Source organism: Myotis myotis, unplaced genomic scaffold (assembly GCF_014108235.1).
Source record: "Myotis myotis isolate mMyoMyo1 unplaced genomic scaffold, mMyoMyo1.p scaffold_m19_p_6, whole genome shotgun sequence".
Classification (NCBI taxonomy): Eukaryota; Metazoa; Chordata; class Mammalia; order Chiroptera; family Vespertilionidae; genus Myotis; species Myotis myotis.
In genome coordinates, this window is record NW_023416368.1 from 86,334,499 (window position 1) to 86,344,426 (window position 9,928).

The window sequence follows — 9,928 nt, forward strand, 5'->3', positions numbered from 1 at the left end:
TTTTCCTGCTCCTGGAAGTTTCCTTTCCAGCGCCAGAGAGGAGAGGAAGAGAAGACAGATTCGTGGGGGAGATCTAACCTCCCTAATGTTCCCCGTCCCCCACCCACCCGCTTACTCCCACTCAGAGCAGAAAAAGCCAAACATGGACACCCCAGCCCCATGGACACCTCCAGTTCCATGGACTCAGAGCTGGGCTGGTGGAAGGAATGAGGACTAGAGGAACACAGACAAGAGTGGGAGTGTCAGGAAGACTTCCTAAGGAGTGGATATTCTAAATGGGGCTTTGAGGTATGAGTAGGAGTTTGCAAGATGGGGATGGACACCCCAGGCAGAGAGATACAGAGTTGTGAGTTCCATGAGAAAGCAATTAGTCAATCTACGAATATCAATTGAGTACCTACTGTGTGTCAGGCTGTAAGGACCCAACAGTGAGCAGGAGAAAGCTCTCGGGAGCCATGCAGCTATGAGCCGAGGTTTAGAGCGTGCAAGTGGCTTGACCTCCCTGGGCCTCAGTTTCCTCATCTGGTGGCTGAGGGGAGGTCGCACACTTTGACAAGACCCTGGTGCAGAGGAAGCACCCCAACAGTGCCAGCAGCTTTTCTTTGATGGGAGCTAGGGAGGGGGTGGGCCTCAGTGCAGGTGGTCAAGAAGCGGCCTGATTGGGGCCAGGACAGGCATGGTAACTGTTAGGTCGGAGAGAGCCCAGGATCAGATACATGCAGACATGTGATGAGACAATGGACTTCCCCTGGAATTTCTCACAGATCAACGTGCCAGACACAGATACCAGCTTCTTCTCCCTGAATCCACATACCCCCACACAGATATGGACTTCTTCTGAATACCCCCGCCCATCCCCTGCGGCAGAGAATTCCTCAGCTCATGTCCCCGCCCCTCACCCAACCGCAGTATAAAAAAAGCGCCCCCCTCCCTGTTGGTGTGAATCCACGTGCCCTGTCCTTGGGGTACGTGGGTCTCCCTGGGGACGCAGAAATAAACCTTTTCCTTTCCTTTCTTTTCTGATTCACTGGTCTCTATTTCTTGCGCCGCCTCCTGAGCCACCTAACCTAACATTTGGTGCCTTGAAACCCGGGTGGCGCGAGCACTCCATTTGGCCGTCCCTCCACGGCTCTGGTGCCCGCCTCTCCCTCCTCGTGGCTCTGGACCCATCAGGACCTCATCTCTTCAGCTCAGCAACTTTTCCCAGTTTGGCAGCATCAGCGGTGAGTCCCGCTCCGCCCCGTGCCGGTCCCAGGTGGCCACCCGCCCGCCGGCATTTCTGTCCCCACGTCAGAGATTGCCTCTCCGGACCCTTCCAGGAAGGCTCCTCCGGACCCGGGGGGGTAGCAGGGACGCCTCTACCCCGCCCACGGTCCCTCCGTCCCTCCGTAGCGTGGGTTAAACCACTGGGACTCCAGCCTTTAGCCCCGCTACAGGCCACAGGGCTCAAGCACAGGGGGAATCCAAATTCCAAACCTGACCTGAGCACACCTCTAGGGTGCCGGCTCACCGATCTGGCTAAACACAGGGCCTGTCCCGGACCTGCGTCCTTTTTACGTAGCATGGCCTCAGTATGAAAACGGGACCCTGACTTTACCATCACACCGATCTCAGTAATTTCTGCCAGCGAACTGGGAAATTTTTCCAAGTCTCTCTCTCTCAGTCTCTCTCTCAGCCTCTCTCCATCTCTCTGCTGCATCCCCATCCCTCCCCCCACAGTTCCTTCTGCCTTCTCTCCTCGTCCTGTCCTTCCTCCTCCCTCCCGGCTGTCCCTGCGCCGCTGAGCCCCAGGTGTGTGCGGTGCGTGTGGGGGTGGGTTCATGTGCTGTGTGTGGGACGCGGCGACGGCACGCCATCGTCTCCGCGTCCCCCCACCCCCTCCATCGGAGAACTCCCCCGAATTCCCCTAGTGAAAGCCGCCCGCTCTCCCGCCGGCATAAGCCCCTGTCCGTCCACACTCTCCCCTCCTCCCTCCTTGCTGGATTCTCCTCCAGCCACGCCTTCTCCACCGCCTCCTGACCCCGCCTCCCCTCTTCTGCCCTCCCCACGGTGTCCAGAAACCCAAACCACCTTTTACAACCCCATGCCCCTGCACGCCTCCGCTGCCACTGTGCCCCGTTACGCCGCCACGCAGTTGGTCCGTCCGCGCACCGCCACAGCCACTAACACCATAGCCGCTGCGGGAGCCGGAAACTCAAGTCCCCTGCTGCCCCCGCCCCTGCCTACTTTCCCAGTCAGTACACACACGCGTCCGTAGGCTCTACCTTCCTTCTGTCCTTCCTCCTCCATTCTGCCCCTGGGAGGTTGCGGATTTTAAACTCAACTGCCAATACCTCTCCCAAGCCCACCCAGGCCACCTCTCCCGCGCTCTCCCCTTCCCTTACAGCCTGCCTTAGTAACCCGTACTCCACGCAGTGCCCTCTGTAAGATCTAACCACCGGCCTTCCTCTGCGCGCTCCGCTGAAACTCCGCTTCCATGACTGCCAGCACTTTAATTCACAGGTGGCCGGCCAGTTCCCTTTGCGGGAGGTTGCAGCTGTGCTCTCTTCAGACCCTCTTATCTAGCAGCTTCCTTCTCCCCTAGAGCCCAAATCCTAAGAACGTCAGCTCCAAAACAGCCTCTTCCATTTCTGCGCCCATTCTACCCCTGCCATAGTCCCGTCCAGGAACTGAGGGCATAGTCTGAATCTATGCCCCCCACTCTCTAACCCGACCTTTAAGGTCTTTATTGGTCCTCAGACCCAGGTCCGAGATCGAGTGAAAAATGGCCTTGAAGGTTCTTAATGCCCTGGAGGAGCAGGCACAGTCAGAATGGGAGGCCTGCCTTCCACAGGAGGTGGACCTGCAGACACGCCTTAGTTGTGGCCCTGTGGTCGACGGCAGCCGCCATGGCCCTAAGGGGGCTGTGAGCGGTGGGGGTGCAACGAAAGGAACGCCACCGGAGAATGCTTCAGATGTGGAAATGAAGGCCACTGGGCAATGCAGTGCCCCCAGCCCCGGGCTCTGACCAAGCCCTGCCCGGCATGTGGTCAAAATGGTCACTGGAAGAGTGACTGCCCTGGAAAAGTGGTGGGTCCTCTACGCCTCAGCGTAGGGGGGGCCACCCTTCCAGTCCAGGACCCACCCGCTGGCCATGTTGGAACTGGCTGAAGACTGAAGAAGCCCAGCCTCAATGACTCCAATCACCCTCGCTGAGCCTCGGGTCACAATGAAGGTAGTAGGTCACCTTCCCGGTTGACACGGGGGCTGCCTTCTCTGTCCTGCCCTCCTTTTTAGGGCCCCTTTATCCTTCCAAGATCTCGGACATGGGTACTGACGGCAAATCCACCTGCCCTCTGGCCACCGGACCCCTTCCCTGCCTCCTTGATGATAGCATGCCCCATGCCCCTGTTAGGACGAGACATCCTCACCATCCTAGTGGCCACTCTGCAGTCACTCTGAGCCCTTCAGCTTCCCTGCTCTTCCCACTCCTGGCCCCCTCCCTTTACAGGGACACCGATCCTCCACTGCCATGCATCCCGTCATGGGGCCCTGTTGTCCCAGACCACAGTCGCCTAGCTCAGTCTTCGCCTAGCTCTGTCTTCACCTAGCTCTGTCTTCGCCTAGCTCAGTCTTCGCCTAGCTCTGTCTTCGCCTAGCTCAGTCTTCACCGTGAATGCCTTATCTCCTTATCTCCTCTCAACTGTCCCCTCCTCTGAACTGAAAACTGCTCTGACCTCACCCCATCCCCCTCCACCCTTCCCAAAGGAAAAATGCAGCAACTTTAAAATCCAAGCGGCTAGAGGCCTGGGAACAGGCTGTGCGACCTGCTCCCTCCCTCCCCGCCTTTTCTCCAGCCTCCAGGTCCCTGGCTTCCACTGCTCCTTCCATTTTCCTTTGATATCAGCGCATTCTAACATTCCTCCCACTTTCACTGCAATACCTACCTCGCTCAGGCTCACCAAGTGCCTCCCACCATCCCCGAAGCGACACCATCCAGGACAGGATGACCCATCATTCCTCACAGGCTCTTACCTGGCAAGGGACCCTCCAATTCTGCTCAGGTTTTTCATATTTTCAGGTGAAACGGACACGGAATGATGAGGGAATCATCAATTCTACTGTCTGGATGGGAAATCCTCTAATGTCGCTCTCTATTTACGAACCCTGGACCTACTCCTATGCCCACCCTCATCAACACAACTTTCCATCTACTCTCCAACATCAATCCCTCCTCCTCTACATCCTGCTGGATTTCTGTCACTGGCTCGAACCCTCATCATAGCCACTCAATTCCAACCTATTGAACCATCTAACTAAACTCTCTCTAGAAATTCGCAGCTCCTGGACCGGACCTCCTGCCCATGGCCCTGACCAAACTCCAGCTACACCAAAGAGCCCCACTTTCTTGAGTCCTTTTGACTCTTCTTGCTCAACCACCGTCTTCTTACTGATCCCCCTCCCCTGGGTACGTATCTCCCATATCTGTCTTTAACCAGGCAATTGCTCCGAGAACATGAGAACAGGTTTCTGCCCAAGCCAGAGCCGACCGACTAGGACTCCCAAGAACCAGCTCTTCACCCTGGTGACTCGGTCCTCCTTAAGAACCCACAACCACAAGCCTTGGAGCCTAGGTGGGCAGGACCTCACACTGTAATCCTCACAGCCCCCACCGCGGCCAAGCTGCTTGGCGACTCCAGCTTGACGACCTGTCCTGGCACCGCCTCTCCAGACTCAAGAGGACCCCGGAGCAGCATGACTTCTATAAATGTGAGGTGTTGGGCCCACTAAGGTCTGCCTTAACCGCCCTCCCCTCCTCCTTCCTTCTCCTCCCTGCCGTGTGCAACCTACACCCACCCCCACCCGCTTCTGTGTGGAGGTTCAAGGTCCGTGAAACCTACTACCAGAAGGCAAACAAGTCACCCGGCAGGTAGGATCTCAGGACTGCCCTCTGTTCGGATGTCAGACAAAGATCCAGATGGCTGTCGACATCCAGTCAGTGTCCAATACTGGCTGACCCTATGTCTGTTTTGCTTACAACCAGTGGAACCCAGACAGATGTAATCAAGATGTCAACACCTATGGGGTTGCCACGGGAGAGACTGTCATACCACACCGCAGCCAGTCTCACCAAGGCCAGCCCAGGTACCTTCTTTTGGTGCAACGGCACCTTAAGGAACTGCATGAACTCCTCTGAGCCCAGGCCTTGCTTCTGGTCACAGTAGTTCCCCAACTAACCTTGTATGGAGAGTCGGAGCTCACTGGTTGCTCCCTCCATCCCATCCCTGGACCCGCTGGGCTGCCTTCCTCCCTGTCATTTTAGGGGTGAGTATCGCTGCCTCAGTAGGCCTCACTGGGGGGCCCTCGGGAACAGTCTGGTCACTGCTCAGGACTTTAATGACAAGCTCCAGTTAGCCCTGGAGTCTACTACCGCCTCTTTTAGCCTCCCTACAGCAGCAAGTGACACCAGTAGCCCAAGTAGCCCTGCAGAACCAGCTCGCCTCAGACCTTCTGACTGCAGAAAGAGGAGGAGCCTGCATATTCCTTCAGGAAGAATGCTGTTACTACATCGAGTCCGGAGTAGCAAAATGTAAACGTACAGACCCTGACTAAGTTGAGTGAAGAGCTACATGCAGGACACTTCCAGGACAACTCTCCTACCGGCTGGTTCCAAAGCCCCTTAGCCACCTGGGTCCTACCCATGATAGGGCCCCTGATTCTCATCTGTGTCTTTTTTATTCTAGCCCCCTGCCTCCTCAAGTTCATCCACTCCCGGATCACGGAGATGTCACGGGTGACTGTGAATCAGCTCCTGCTCCATCCGTACGCTCGGCTGCCCTCTGATCTGCCTCTGCCTAACCCTGGCCTTTAAACGCCCCCCTCGTTGCCCTTAGTCAGCTGGAAGCAGTCAGAACGAGTCACCATCCCTTATCACCAAAAGGCCAGGATGTTAGGTCGGAGAGAGCCCAGGATCAGATACATGCAGACATGTGATGAGACAATGGACTTCCCCTGGAATTTCTCACAGATCAACGTGCCAGACACAGATACCAGCTTCTTCTCCCTGAATCCACATACCCCCACACAGATACGGACTTCTTCTGAATACCCCCGCCCATCCCCTGCGGCAGAGAATTCCTCAGCTCATGTCCCCGCCCCTCACCCAACTGCAGTATAAAAAAAGCGCCCCCCTCCCTGTTGGTGTGAATCCCCGTGCCCTGTCCTTGGGGTACGTGGGTCTCCCGGGGACGCAGAAATAAACCTTTTCCTTTCCTTTCTTTTCTGATTCACTGGTCTCTATTTCTTGCGCCGCCTCCTGAGCCACCTAACCTAACAGTAACCAGCACACTTTGGTGGGGAGCAGATCTGAGCTCAGTGGAAAGTCCTGGGTCCTGCTGGACATGTGAGAACCCAGCGTACCTGACCTTGAGGCTGTGCAGATCCCAGGGACCCAGCCAGGCCAGGTGGAGCTCAGGAAGCAGGAAGTGGGGTTTGGCCTGTGGTCTCTGATCCTCCCACCCTGTCTTCCAAAGAGAGAAGGGGGTTTGGCTGTGCCTCAGTTTCCTCATCTGCAAAGTGGGGGGAAATCCTCTAGTTGGGAGCAATGTGTGTCCTCTCGGTTGCCTCAGTCCCTGCAGAATGGCCTCTTTGCTGGTCCTATGTGGCTGAAGGGCCAGAGTGCCATCTCCCCCTGCGTGAGGGGACACCGTTCATCACCTCCTGGTGGGTCACAAGTGAGGTCAGGTATCTTTTGAAACATGAGGCAGCCCTATGTTTTGGCTCAGTGGTTAGAGAGTCGGTCTGCAGTCTTTGCACACACACATGTGCACACACGTGTGTGTGCAAAGACTTGGGGCAGAGGGGAAACACCCATAGGATCAGATGTTTGACTCTGGCTCCTTGATGGGGCTCAGGCCTCGCAAGGGGGCAAGGACCCTCAACCGGCTCCAAAGTCCTGTTCTAGGGTCACAGGTTCGATTCCGGTCAAGGGCACATACCTTGGTTGCAGGCTCTATTGGGGCTCCGGTTGGGGCGCGTGAGGGAGGCAACCAGTCGGTGTGAGACATCAATGTTTCTTTCTCTGTGCCTCTCCCCCTCCTTTCCATTCTCTCTCTCTAAAAAAAAAAAAAAAAAAAATCAATGGAAGCAATGTCCTCTGGTGAGGATTAACAACAACAACAAAAAGAAATTTAGCCCGGCCTGCTTAACTCAGTGGTTGAGCCTCGACCTACGAACCAGGACTTATGAACGGTTCAATTCCCGATCAGGGTACATGCCCAGGCTGCGGACTCAATCCCTCGTGTGAGGTGTGCAGGAGGCAGCTGATCAATGATTCTCTCATCATTGATGTTTCTATCTCTCTCCCTTCCTCTCTGAAATCAATAAAAATCAAATAAATAAAACAGAAGGCATTTCCCACGTGTGGCCTTTCAGCTGCCTGGCGATCCAGAACTGGTGTGACATGTGCCAGGAAGGAGGGTGGGGCGCCTGTTTAACTTGCCAACCCAGGGCGGGCAGGTTGGCATTGTTTGATACCCCGATTTCCCAGGCAGCCCAAAACCTCACGGGGGGAGAGGGGGCACAAAGTGTCTGGGTCACTTGCCAGAGGCCACCCCAGTTGGTGAGCGGCCTGGTTGGGGATTTTTTTTTTTTAAATTAAGGTGAAATTCACATAATAAAATTAATCATTTACAGTGAACAATTCAGTAGCATTTAGCACATTCACAATGTTGCACAACCAACCACCTTGATAAAGACTAACTGGAACTTTTTTTTTTTTTTTTTATTGATTTCAGAGAGGAAGGGAGAGGAAGCGAGAGATAATAAATTTTATGGTTAACTTCCTTTCCCTGATGTCCTGACTCCTCCGTCTCGGCGCACAGGCCGGACTGTGCACCTGGCTTGCCATACCTGCATGCGCTTTGCAAGCCTTTCTTTCTTCCAAATAAACCCTTTGGTGACAAAACAACCAGTCGATACTATTTTTTCAGTTGACAACCTCTGGGTCCAGAACGTTCCATCACCCTCCAAGAACACCCCAAGCCCATGAGCAGTCCCTCCCTATTCATCCTCCCCCTCCCCCCCAGCTCCCCTCCCCCTGGCAACCACTAACCGGGCTTCCTATCTCTATGGATTCGCCCGTTCTGGGCATTTCATATAAATGGAATCACACATGTGGCCTTTTTTGTCTGGCTTCTCTCACTCAGCATGTTTTGAGGTTCATCCACGAAAACCTGTGTCCGTGCTTCAGTCCTCCTTATGACTGAGTAATGGCCCACTGAGTGTGTGAGCTACGTTTTGTTCCTCCTTCACCAGCTGAGGGACATCTGGGTTGTTTTTGAAAAATCAGACAGAGGCCGAAAACCAGGACTACAGGCTTTATTAGAGGAGAAGCACCTGCCGGGCTGTCTCCCAAGGGTAGGACAGCAGCACGTGCAGGGTGGGCACGCCTTTTGAGGGGAGGAGTGGGACGGGGTGGGGGGCCTAGTGTACTCGGTGCACGCTGATTGGTGGCTTACTGCATTGTCCATACAGGACAAGGGCTTAGGGTATTTGGCAGGTGTGGATCGGTGGTCCAATGTATAGTCCATATAAGGTGCCTGGTTAGTCACCCAGGTATTTCCGGGCTGCAGGTTACGTCATACCCCGCCCACCAGTTGGGGGAAGGGAGGATCTATCAGTTTTCACCTTTTGGTGATCGTGGCTGGTGCTGCTATGAACATGCATGTGCAAGGGTTGGTGTGAACACCTATGTGGGGTGGTTACCTAGGTGTGTAATTGCTGAGTCATATGATAACAATATCAATATGATAACAACAGTCCAGATTTGAACTGGGGCCCTTCAGTGTCAGAATCTGCCCTGGAATGGACTGACTATTCTTGGGGGGGAAAGGGGTGTGGGAGATGCGGGAAGAGACTGGACAAAAATCGTGCACCTATGGATGAGGACAGTGGGTGGGGAGTGAGGGTGGAGGGTGGGGCGGGAACTGGGAGGAGGGGAGTTATGGGGGGAAAAAAGAGGAACAAATGTAATAATCTGAACAATAAAGATGTAATTAAAAAAAAAAAAAAGAAGAAGAATCTGCCCTGGGATCTCTGGAGCTGCTCTCGATGGGGGGGAAACGGAATTTTTGGACTGGAACCCGGATTCTTTGGCCACCGGAGTCGAAGAATGAATCCCCGGACAGAGGGTAGTATAGCAAAGGTGGAGAATTATTGAAGAACAAGTACAGACTCCCACGTGGGGGTGGGGAGAAAGGGTCCCACCCACTTCCTGTTTCCAGGGCTTATAAAGGCTGCAGGTCCTGTGTCCTGACATCCCCTCTGATTGGTCAATATTCCCTTCCCAATTGGTTACTATCGTAACTCCTGAGGCCCTCCTCCCTCATTGTCCTCCTATTCCCTCTGGGCTTTCTTCCTCTTTTATTTTGTAAATGTAGACCTATTTTTGGCTACTTCCAGTTCCCTTGTCTTAAGGAAATGTAGCTGTGCCTGGCTTCCTTGTGTGATGGAAATGTACCTTCTCCCAGTCTGTAGCCCTGTTTTTCCATGGACCCCAATTCTAAAAATCCCCTAAACCTGCCTATATTCCCCTAAAATTCCTGTTTCAGGGGACAGGGGTGGGGGGGGGGGCGGGGGCGGGGAGGGGATGTCTCCTTTCCTCAATCCCTGACTGTTAGGTTGGAGAGAGCCCAGGATCGGATACACGCAGACGTGTGACGAGATAATGGACTCCCCCTGGCATTTCTAACAGATCAGCGTGCCAGACACAGAGACTGGCTTCTCCCTGAATCAGCACGACCCCCACACAGATACTGACTCCTTCCTGAATACCCCGCTGACCCCCTGCAGCGGGAACATCCTCAGCTGAATGCCTCAGCTCCCGTCCCGCCCCTCACCCAACCGCAGTATAAAAAAAAGCGCCCCCCTCCCTGTTGGCGTGAATCCA